Here is a 12,845-nt window from a genome sequence, read left to right on the forward strand (position 1 = left end):
GTGCAACAAAGTGGGCATACCTAGACAAATTTTCAACAAGAACCATGATGCATATTTATAAGTTCTTGTCAACAAAGTGGGTTTGGAGTTCTGGACCTCAGAATACAAAACAAATCATTGCTAACTAAATTCCTATATAAGTTCATTTCATCAGTTAAGTTCATCTATAATGCATACTATAGTGATAGCCAAGTGCCAATTTTCCCTACTAAAGTTGTCTCATTCTTATAGAGATTGTTGCTCTATACTCGATGAATTTAAGGCTAGGAGCATTTGCAATTTAAAAAAGGTAACCTGGGTAAGTTACGGTATGACAAACAGGATGATGCCAAGTTTATGGTACTATATCCTATGCTATTTTCATTTGCGAAAGACAAGGGCATTACCTTTGCTTTTGCACATGTATATGATATGACTGATCTATATGACATGTTCCATCATCCAATGACTTCGAGTGTTATTAATAAAAGTTTGCATCTAAATGGCTTCTCATTAGTAACTATGATACTAATGTTACTGACAGTTGGAAATTCTACTAGTCTAGCAATAATAATCCACCAAAAGATACATTGAACCAGTTGGATATGAAAATAAGCCACCAAGCCCTCTTCTTAGGCAGAAAACATGATTTCCAGATCCATTGGAAAATCTCAGGTGTTCGTCCTATGTGTTAGCTGAGTAACTCATCCACTACCACCACTATCTTCTTCCTTGTCTTCCCGTGACTAAAGATCCAAATTTGAGGTTCATAGCCATCTTCCATCACATTTTCCTTTCCTGACTTCGTGAAAGGGTTCCAATCTTTGATTTTGTATATGTGGACTTCTGTTTGTACATACATAATAAAAGTACCGAAGGCTTTCTATAGAATAAATCGCCCGTGGTATCTTCCCGCATGTGGTTGATTTTATTTTCCTTCCGTTATTTGATGTGTAGCACATAGGAAGAATGGAGATCACCACGGGCCCAGCGATCAATCATCCCATTTTTTTCTGTCACACATATGGGTGCAAACTAGCGATCCAGGTGTAAAATTAAGAACCAAATGGGTCGAGAGAAAATACACCTTATAATTTGGAACTACCCCCAAAACCATATGCACCTAATATTAAGGGAAGGGGGTTACAAAAGTTGATCACACCTAACTCAAAAGTCCATCATTGTATAGTTGTAAATTAGAAGTTTACTTAGTCCATTGTCAATAATGTAAATTAGAAGTTTATTCAGATTTAGGATAAAAAATCGAATTTATATCATTTATCAATCATCTAATGAACACCTAAAACTAATATCTTGCCCTATGTGTCTCCCAAAGAGAATATTTGATAGCGGGGCTTTTATCGGTGCCTTGGTCTTACATGAATGAGTAGTTATGATGATGGTATATGCGTGCATGTGTATCTATTTTACTTTGTGTTTTTATAGAGAATTTGTGGGCTATTTGTTATAAATTTACATTGAACGGGTACACGATATGCAATACTCCCTCCACCCACGAAGTATTAAGTTTGATTAAACAAGATTTATACCATAGTCTAAGGTTTTCGCGATCACCCTAATGGGAGCTGTAGTTTTCCTCATTTTGGGGTTGTAGGAAGGAGCCCTTACCGGTATTGGGTGCTAAACCCCTATTACCGACGATTTGAAACGCCCATCCCTGCTAACACATAATTATTAATTGTTTACCAATACGGACAACCACTCGTCATTGGTAATGACATAACAATGATGGATGGTTCGAAAGTGCTTGGTGGCCTTACTAGTGACAGGTGATCTGAAAAGTCCCCAATGGCCTAACCAGTGACATGGTCCTACACTTGTGCGTGTCACCGGTGTCATTTTTAGATTTGAACAACCAACAATGCATAGGTAATCTTAATTAAAAACAAAATTAGTTCCATTTGACCAAAAAACACATAAAATAATTTAATTCCATTTCATGAGAACAACAGAAAGAGAAACGTCATTAGATTAATTCCATATAATCAGAAAATACAAAACTTTACATTATTTCTTTGGAGGAGATACATGACCAGACATGCTTTGTGTATCGAAGGAATGTGGATCAGACGAAATTCTTCCCTAAATCTCAACCGGTCGAAGGGAAGGGTATAGTTGTAACCCTAACCTCATCGAAAGAGGGAAATGAGCGGGGTATAGATGGTGCAAAATATCCCCACCACAAATGGCAGCCCAGGAAATGACATCACCTCCAAAAAATAGATCATGTTATTTGCCATCCTAATAAAACCCCAGGTTAGCCAATGTCAGAGGCGTGTCCCGGTATAGTAATAATTCCACGAGGTTGACACACATGTTGATCCCATCTTCCTCTACCTCCAACCACCAGATGTTTGCCTATCTATACCTACTAATAAAAGAAATAGATATTCTTAATCCATTATGTAAATTATATATAAAAAAACCTGGTATTTTAATATATAAACCATCAGTCCAATATATGTGAAAAGCAAATAGATCGACCACTTTTTCCACACGTCTCATGCGCCGGATCGAGCAAAAATTGTGCTGCAATGAGAGATCAAACTCCCGACTCACCACAGGATCACACAAGGTAGGTCCAACTAAGTTGCATCATGTTTGTGCAAAAAACGAGGTTCCGTTTCTTTTATATAACTACCACCTCGCTCCTTTGGACACAATCCCAGAAAAAAATGGCAAACCCCAGGAGTTGATCACACAACAAACCCCACCAGGGCAGCAAGCTCTAGCCACTAGGCCAAACAACTATTGTGTAAATATTACAGACATATATTCTATATATTTATATATATGTGCGATAATGGCCAAACAACTATTGTGTAAATATTACAGAGGAATATTTGATATATTTATATATATGTGTGATAGCATAAAAAAAAGCCCCATCTCCCCATGTATATTTAATCAGATCTGTTTAAATATGTTCGTAAATGGCCATGGTAAGAAGCTGGCTAGAAGGTGCATGTCGTTGCATACGTACCTTGTGAAAGGACATTATGGGCTATGAAAGGATGGAGTGATATGAGGATTATTATGAGATGCAAGGAAATTGGATGATTAAAAAGAATGAGATGCATGATGTCTGTATATGCATTATAAAAAGGAATTGTTGGGAAATTATTATGGAAAGAATTGTGCATGAAAAAAGATGGATGAAAGTATGCATGATATGATGTCTCTGCATGCATTATAAAAAGGAATTGTTGGCTATTGAAGTGGAGTTTCAGTGCGAACATGTTCGGTCTAGAATAATATAAGGGGAAATATGTGTAACCTCGCATCCTTACCATCGGCACCAAGTCTCATTTTGTCCTTATTGTGCGGCTGATACTATCCACCAGTCTAATAATAATACCATCCAAAGAGAGTATAACATGGTTTCCACATATCTTCTAAACCTTAGTTTGTTCGCTTGCCTGCTCGAGATGGCATCGCCCGGATGTCGTACTGCGTCGGTGGTCATTTTGAAGGATGGGCAATTAACGGTTTCTTTGTGCCGAAGCACGGGATATTGTGTCAGTCCGAACGTGTTCAGTCTAGAACTATATAAGGGCAAAACATGTACTTTCTCCGTTCCAAAATAAGTGACTCAAAAATGGCTCAGTTTTATTCTAACTTTAGTACAAAGTAGAGTCATTTTTGAGTCACTTATTTTGAGACGGAGGGAGTATAACCTTGCATCCTTGCCATCGGCACCAAGACTCAATTTGTTATTATTGTGCGACTGAGACTAAAAGGTCCACCAGTCTAATAATACCTTGCAAACAGTGTATAACAAAGTTTCCACATTTCTTTTAAACCTCGACTTTGTGCCTGCCTTCCGGCGATTGCACCGTCCGAATGTCGTACTGCGCCGTTTGGATGTCGTACTGCGCCGGTGGTCATTTTGAAGGATGGAGTTTTCTTTGTGTTACGCAATCCCGGGTCCGCTAACACCAGCGTTTCCGACCCACATGCGTCAACCGGCCCAACCGGAGAGCAACACCGACTTATGACAGGCCTTGGGCCCTCTCCCCTCAAAAGACTAGCCTGTTAGGAGGGGACACCCTCGTCCTTATAAGTCGTGTTATGTCTCCTCCCACAACCGATGTGGGACTAAACCCAACAATCTCCCCTTCACACATCGGTCACCCATGGGCCCGCTAACACCAGCGTTCCAGCCCACCTACCATGACCAATCACCCGTGAGTCCACCGAGATTTATTACGGGCACCTCGGCTCTGATACCACTTGTTACGCAATCCCGGGTCCGCTAACACCAGCGTTTCCGACCCACATGCGTCAACCGGCCCAACCGGAGAGCAACACCGACTTATGATAGGCCTTGGGCCCTCTCCCCCAAAAGACTAGTCTGTTAGGAGGGGACACCACCACCCTTATAAGTCGTGTTATGTCTCCTCCCACAATCGATGTGGGACTAAACCCAACAATCTCCCCCTCACACATCGGTCACACATGGGCCCGCTAACACCAGCGTTCCAGCCCACCTACCATGACCGACCACCCGTGAGTTCACCGAGATTTATTCCGGGCACCTGGCTCTGATACCACTTGTTACGCAATCCCGGGTCCGCTAACACCAGCGTTTCCGACCCACATGCGTCAACCGGCCCAACCGGAGAGCAACACCGACTTATGACAGGCCTTGGACCCTCTCCCCCCAAAAGACTAGCCTGTTAGGAGGGGACACGCTCGTCCTTATAAGTCGTGCTATGTCTCCTCCCACAACCGATGTGGGACTAAACCCAACAATTTGTGCCCAAGCACATGTTGTTGTGTTTGCACATACACTTCAATTTTTCCTTCCCGTTGCAACCCACGGGCATATGTCCTAGTAATAACAACGTAAACAAAGAATTATGGTTTGAAAAATATTTAAAAAAATAGAGCAAGCCGTGCAAATACACTGGACACCTTGCTAGTTCATCTGATAAGACCCATCTTGCTGATAAATTAGACAGGAGTGCTTTCCAGTGTATAGGATGTTGTGGGGCGCTTCACCCTTGCATGTGTTGTGATGCAAGGTTCCAACGGAAAGATAAGGTTGCATATATGAAGTGACTAGCTAGCGTTTGCTGGCTCCAAACTGAAATAGGACTGGCAAGCAATCCCTCACATGAGTAAGCATTTCATATTTTCATCCTTCCATATACAGGCATACATCGTCACCTGCTGGCTGCTGCAGGCCAGGTAACGTCCAGAACGTTTGGTGCAAGCCACAATAACTCACACCGTCCTGCTTGCGGTAGCTTCATGTGCCATTGCTAGTTACTAGTACCTGTGTGCAAACAAACATGGACCCTGAACTTGAGTCTTGAGAGCTCAGTTTTGATGATATCTTGAGCTCACACCTTAGTTCATCCAACTGTATAATGAACTTGCGGGATAGTTTCCAGATGATATCTTGAGTGGGAGCACAAGATACAGGCGTGAGGCTAGCTGTGTAGGACCTGACAAAGCTCATCACCGGGTTAGACCACGTTCGTTTTCTGTTGTAATAAGGCGCGCAGTCTGGTTCTGTCAGCTGCCGCCCGTAGACAGGTTCAGGGAGTGCTCGCGCACGTCCCGGTTCGTTTCCGTTTTGCTTTGATCTGTTCTCTCGGTTGGATTAGCGCATGACTCGCAATTGTGGGACGGCGCAGCGACGTGCGGATCGTGAGCGAGCCAGCCGGGAGTTAGTTAGCAGGTTAGTTAGGGGATTCTGTAATCGTGAGATATACAGGGGTCAGGAAATAACAGAAAAGTCGCAAGGTCTGGCGACACAAAAACCTCTCTCTCTCGCTCGTTCTCGTTCGATCCCGGTTGATCTCACTGGTTTGACACCAACAATTGGCATCAGAGCCTCGGTGTTCGATCCGCGGCTCCGGCGACCAGCGGTGTACGATCCGCGGTGGCCATGTCCGACAGCGAGACCGACAAGAACAAGACCGGCAAGAAGAAGGAAAGCTCGCCAAGCTCGCCGCCGCTCGCACGTCTCACAGGAGGCGGCAGCTGCGAGTTCTGAGTGGTGGAGCGGGTGGTGCGTGAGGAGTCAGGGACGACCATGATGCTCACCCACACAAACTACATGGAGTGGGCCTTGTTCATGCAGGTGAAACTGCAAGCCTGCGTGCTCTGGGCGGAGGTGAACGCCGGCACTGACGACGAGCGCGACGATAGGCGTGCGTTGGCCGTCATCCTCACCAACGTGCCGCCGGAGCTGATGCGGGTGCTGGCGGCCAAGGATACCGCCAAGACCGTGTGGGAGACGATCAAAACCCTACGCATGGGCAGCGAGCGCGTCCGGGAAGCCAAGGCGCAGGTGCGGCGCCGTGAGTTCGAGGAGCTCAGGTTCAAGGACGGCGAATCCATTGAGGACTTCACACTGCGCCTGACAGGGATCGTCGCCGACCTAGATCTCTACGGTGACCCCGTTACGGAACACAAAGTTGTGCAGAAGTTCCTGCGGGTCGTGCCCCGCAAGTACTGGCAAATGGCGATGGCCATCGAGTCTCTCATCGACCTCAAGACGATGACCGTCGAAGAACTGGCCGGACGACTCTCGGCTTGTGAAGATCATTACGATCTGGACGATGCCCCCCAGTCAGGCGGTCGACTCCTGCTCACCCGCGAGGAGTGGCTTGCACGCGAGCACCAGTACGGCGGCGGGACGACGTCCCACGGCAACAGTGGCTCCTCCTCTGGCGGAGGGGGGGGCAAGAATAAGTCGCCTGGGAAACCCAAGCAAGCGACGGGTGGCAAGCCTGGAGGCGCGGGCGGTTCCGGCGGGAAGAGGAAGGCAAGTGTCACTACTGCAACAAGCCGGGCCACTCGAAGAAGGAGTGTCGTACCAGAATCAAGGAGGAAGAGAAGCAGAACAAGCAGGGCCAAGCGCACCTTGTCTGAGAGGGGGACGAGCACCACGAAGGCCTGATGATGGCCAGAGTCACCATGTCTGTCACTAACAGACTCGTGGCGCCCCAACAAGTTCATCTCAATGAAGAGAAGGTGCATCCGGAGATCTCACCGCCAGGGTTGTGGTACTTCGATACCGGAGCCACAAGCCATATGATGGGGGACAAGGGCATGTTCAACACTCTGGATGAATCCGTGCAGGGCACTGTGAAGTTCGGAGATGGGTCTCATGTCGCAATCCGTGGAAGAGGTTCGGTGATCTTCAGAGGGAAGAGTGGCAACCAACGCGCACTGTCAGAGGTATACTTCATCCCAAGTCTGCGCAGCAACATCATATCTATCGGTCAGCTAGATGAAGGGGGTGCAGGATACAGATCCATGAGGGATCGATGACAATCCACGACACCAGTGGGCGCTTGATGGCTCACGTCAGGCGTTCGAGCTGTCGCCTATACACGGCCGTGCTCACCATTGACACGCCGGCGTGTTTGTTGACGAAGAACGACGACGAGACCTGGCGCTGGCACGCAAGGATGGGTCATCTTCACTTCAGGGCACTGCGTGCCATGTCTACTAAGAACATGGTACGTGGGATGCCATCGATCGACCGTGTCGACGAGTACTGCGATGGGTGCGCCCTCGGCAAGTAACATCGCACACCATTTCCTCACGTAGCAGCATACAGGGCCGAGCAAGGTTTGGAGCTCGTCCACACGGACTTGTGTGGTCCAATCAACCCTCTCACTGTCGGAGGGAACCGGTACTTCCTGCTGGTCATTGATGATTTCAGTCGCTATATGTGGCTGTCAGTGCTGAAAACGAAGGATGAAGCGTACAGCTGTTTTAAACGGATTCAGGTTGCTGCTGAGACTGAAGGGAGATGCAAGCTGCAGGCTTTTCAATCTGACCGAGGAGGTGAATTCAACTCTGGTGATTTCATGGAGTACTGCGAGAAGCTCGGCGTCAAGCACTATACCATTGCACCATACTCGTCGCAACAAAATGGTGTCGTCGAGCGGCAGAACCAAACCGTGGTTGAGATGGCGAGATGCTTGCTCAAGAGCATGGCCATGCCTGCAACCTTCTGGGGAGAGGCTGTTAGAACAGCAGTCTACATCCTGAACCGGTCCCCCACGCGCAGCCTCGATGGTGTCACGCCTTATGAAGCTTGGCATGGCCGCAAACCCAATGTGCAGCACCTGCGCACTTTCGGCTGCACGGTTCATGTGAAGAAGCTGGGACCAGGGACGACCAAGCTATCCGATCGATCAACGCCAATGGTATTCATCGGATATGAAGAAGGAGCAAAATGCTACCGGGTGTACAATCCAATGACCAACAAACTGCAGGTAACACGTGATGTCCTCTTTGAGGAAAACAGGCCATGGAATTGGAATGAGCCGGGCACATCCGCAGCAATACCCCCGCCGTCTACGTTCACGGTGGTCTACGCCACTGGACCCGGAGAGCACGAGCTGGACACCGGCTGTGCCACACACCAGCAGGCGAGAAATGACGCGGCGGCACCCTCCACACCAGCTCTGGGGTCACCGCGGTCACCCACGTCGCCGGGTTCAGGGACTCCACAGCTCCACACGATCCCGACCCCATCGACAGATGAGGATGTCCCTGCTACACCCGCTGCAGTCCGGAGCATGGGCTGGGCCACGCCTCCAACACACGACGATGCGCGAGACACAAACTCCGGGCCAGTTCGCTATCGGCGTCTTGATTACTTGCTCGACGAGACCGAGAGTGAAGCGGTGTGGGAATCCACCGAGCGTTGTCTGCTCAGCGTCGAAGAACCGCATAACGTCGGGATGGCACTCGGGGACGCAGCGTGGAAGGCCTCCATGGACGAAGAGATGCACTGCATCGAAGAGAACAAGACCTGGCAGTTGTGCACACTCCCGGCAGGACATAAGGCGATTGGTTTGAAGTGGGTGTTCAAGGTGAAACGAGATCCAGCCGGCAACATTGTCAAGCACAAAGCTCTCTTGGTGGCAAAGGGCTATGCACAGCAAGAGGGGGTGGACTTCGACGATGTCTTCGCACCAGTGGCCAGGATGGAAACAGTCTGTGTTCTTCTGGCCCTCGCCGCACATTTGCAGTGGGAGGTGCACCACATGGATGTGAAGTCCGCTTTTCTGAATGGGGAGCTCAACGAGGAGGTCTACGTAGCTCAGCCACACGGGTATGAGGTCACTGGACAAGAATCTCGGGTACTGAAGCTGCAAAAGGCACTGTATGGTCTTCGACAGGCTTCAAGGGCATGGTACGCGAAGCTTGACGAGTCCCTAACCTCACTTGGTTTCATTCGCAGCCCTTTGGAGCATGCTGTGTACAGGCGAGGTGATTCTACCTCATATCTCCTGGTTGGGGTCTATGTAGATGATCTCATCATCACAGGGATGGAAGTGTCTGCCATTGTCAGCTTCAAGGATCAAATGCAGCGGCTGTTCAAAATGAGCAATCTTGGCTTGCTGAGTTACTATCTGGGGATTGAAGTGTCACAAGGAAAGGGGATGATCACGCTGCACCAGAGAAGCTACGCCGCCAAGATACTGGAAGCTGCCGGTATGAGCAATTGCTACAGCTCTGCAACTCCCATGGAGTGTCGCTTGAAGCTGAACAAGGAAGATGGAGGCGAGCCTGTTGATCCCACCATGTATCGCAGCGTCATTGGTAGCCTGCGATATCTTGTCAACACTCGCCCGGACATTGCCCATGCTGTCGGCATTGCAAGCAGATTCATGGAGAAGCCCAGCTCGCACCATTGGGCGGCAGTGAAGCAGATTTTAAGGTACATCAAAGGGACTTTGGACTATGGGTGTTGCTACAAGCCCGGCAATGGGGAAGTAGCTTTGCTGGGGTATAGCGACAGTGACCATGCAGGTGACACAGGAGATCGAAATAGCACCTCCGGGCAAGTTTTCTTCATCGGTGAAAATCCGGTTACTTGGTGCTCCCAGAAGCAAAAGACCGTGGCCCTGTCCTCCTGTGAAGCGGAATATGTTGCGGCAGCAGCAGCGACATGCCAAGGGCTGTGGCTGTCTCGATTGGTTGGTGACTTGTTGGGCAAGCCGACAGACAAGTTCACACTCCTCTTAGACAACCAGGCCGTCATTGCTCTCAGCAAGAACCCCGTGTACCATGATCGCAGCAAGCATATTGACATCAGGTTTCACTTCATTCGGGATTGTGTGGATACTGGTCAGGTGGAGATCAGCCATGTCCGTTCTCAAGAACAGCTCGCCGACACTCTGACGAAGTCGCTGGGGAGGGTGAACTTCATCGAGATGAGGAAAAAACTTCAGATGCTCGAGATAGATGCTGGGTGCTGAGCTTAAGAGGGTGAAATGTAGGACCTGACTAAGCTCATCACCGGGTTAGACCACGTTCGTTTTCTGTTGTAATAAGGCGCGCAGTCTGGTTCTGTCAGCTGCCGCCCGTAGACAGGTTCAGGGAGTGCTCGCGCACGTCCCGGTTCGTTTCCGTTTTGCTTTGATCTGTTCTCCCGGTTGGATTAGCGCATGACTCGCAGCTGTGGGATGGCGCAGCGACGTGCGGATCGTGAGCGAGCCAGCCGGGAGTTAGTTAGCAGGTTAGTTAGGGGACTCTGTAATCGTGAGATATACAGGGGTTAGGAAATAACAGAAAAGTCGCAAGGTCTGGCGACGCAAAAACCTCTCTCTCTCGTTCGTTCTCGTTCGATCTCGGTTGATCTCGCTGGTTTGACACCAACAAGCTGCATTCAGTTGGATGATATCCAACCTAGTGCATCCGGGCGGAATGATGAACTTGCGGAGTAGTTTCCGCGTTGAAGATACTTGGACCCATCTTTTTATTGGGGGGGGGGGGGGGGGGGGGAGGGAGGCGGAATACTGGAATCCATCACTACTGCTCAAGATTATGACAAGGATCACCAAGACCGTGGATTTTGACTAGCCTCAGTGTATATATAACAACAGGATAAACCGTGGATTTCAGACCGCCAAAAACTCGAAAAAGAAAACTTCATTGCACGCACACTTGATGGAAGTAGAACCAGACAACCAGTGGCACATGACCTTTGTTGCTACCAGGTTCTAACACCATATTTGATAAAGAGCAGTGAAGTCAAACATGTAACAGTACCTGCTAGATCGATCCGCAACCTAGATAACCTAGCTAGTTCTTGGGGAGAGCAAACAATTGACAGATCCAGTTCGCATACATGCATACATCAAGCTAATATATAGCCCCAGATCATTAACCTGAAATCTAGTGATCGACAACTGAGTGCAGGGATAAGATGTTGGTCACCCTCTTCGTCCATCTCGCCCTAGGGTGGTTAAACCTCAAAGGTAGGAGACGAGTGTAAATGTTTATGCTCAGATTTCCCCTGTTACCTATATATTCTAAGCATATTCTCCATTCTGGAATTTATTCTGCTGGCTCTCTGCTGGCTCCATTCCAGCTCATGACTACAACTATCATCTATATTTTTAAGGGAAATATCCCCTTCGTATTTCACATATACTACATCCAGATAAAAACAGGTTTCTAAACATAGGTCTAACATAACAAGTAGTTTTTTTTTCGAAACTCGGCCTCTGATGATCTTGATTTCTTGAAAAAAGAAGAAAAGAGTTGCCTCGTCAATTTGCAAAAAAAAAAAAGGGCAAAAAACGTTACAACACGAGTGTAGAAACAAGGCATTCTGAACGACCTGGACGCCCACACAAAAATGCACACACGCTGTCAAGAAGAGAAGCACCGCCGAGGTTGCCATCTGATGCATCGTCATCACTCCTCGCGAGCAAGCAGCTCTGACTCGACCATCAAGGACCACCATGAAGCCCTCACCGCAAACTAGCGTCGAGGCATGTGTCAGCGATAGCCGAACGGTCAACCACACGTGATGGCGACTAGGAAGCTTCGACTTTGAAGACGAACATTGTAGGAGAAAAAACACTGGGCCTGCACCAAGCCAGCGCCGTAAGCAATCACCAATCTTGCGTCATCGTCGTCGCAAGGACCCACCTCAGCAGCTCTCACTCCAGAACGACAAATGAGGCACGACAACCCCTCGAACACGCCGAATGAGACCGGCTACCAAAGCTCAGTTGCAAACCAACTCTGCTCGAAGCCGCCACTGTTGCCACACAAGAAGCCGCGCACATCATGCACATCGCCAACAAGGCACCTGCCGATTGCGACGTCGCGCCTGTCGAGCTCCGGGAAAGCGCAAAGGGGATCGATGACCTTGAAGGCGACGCCCCAAGAGGATAGCGGCGTAGGAGAACGTCGTCGTCACCCGACTCAACGGAGTCTAAGGCTTTCGTCCAAAGGCCATGGTCCAAAGGTGGTGGGCAAGGAGAAGCTCCACGACGACCCCCCGAGGAGGAAAAACGACGTCCACAGACGTCACGTCAATGACGTCTAGGCTTTCGCCCGGATCTATGTGGTTTTTTTTCTTTATAGTTTATAGTTTTTAAAAGCATGACCAACTTTTCTAATAATTAAAGTTTTTTGAAGGTGTATATTTTTGAAATTTCATGAACCTTTTCAAATTCAAGAACTTTTTTCAAACCCATGAACATTTTTAAAAATCGTGAACTTTTCAAAAAAATTGTTAACCTTTCTTAAATCCACTAGCATTTTCTCGTTTCACCTTTCCCCCAAAAAAATCAAAAGACGAGGAAAAATACGCACAAGGGAGGAAGCTAGCGGGGCGGGTGAGCCAGCGCCACAAATTGACTGTGGCCCACCTTGTGATCGACATTAGCTATAGGGCGTCTGAAGCATTGATTAGGTTGCCCGTAATGAGAGTATATAAGTAGTATCATGCATGTCAATTAGACAATTTTAATGAGATAACATAGAATTAAATAAAAAAAAAGGGTTAAGCATCATATCATGATACCATATCATATTAAATGTTATGCTACTATGCATCATAATAA

This window comes from Hordeum vulgare, chromosome 5H, assembly GCF_904849725.1.
Source record: "Hordeum vulgare subsp. vulgare chromosome 5H, MorexV3_pseudomolecules_assembly, whole genome shotgun sequence".
Lineage (NCBI taxonomy): Eukaryota > Viridiplantae > Streptophyta > Magnoliopsida > Poales > Poaceae > Hordeum > Hordeum vulgare.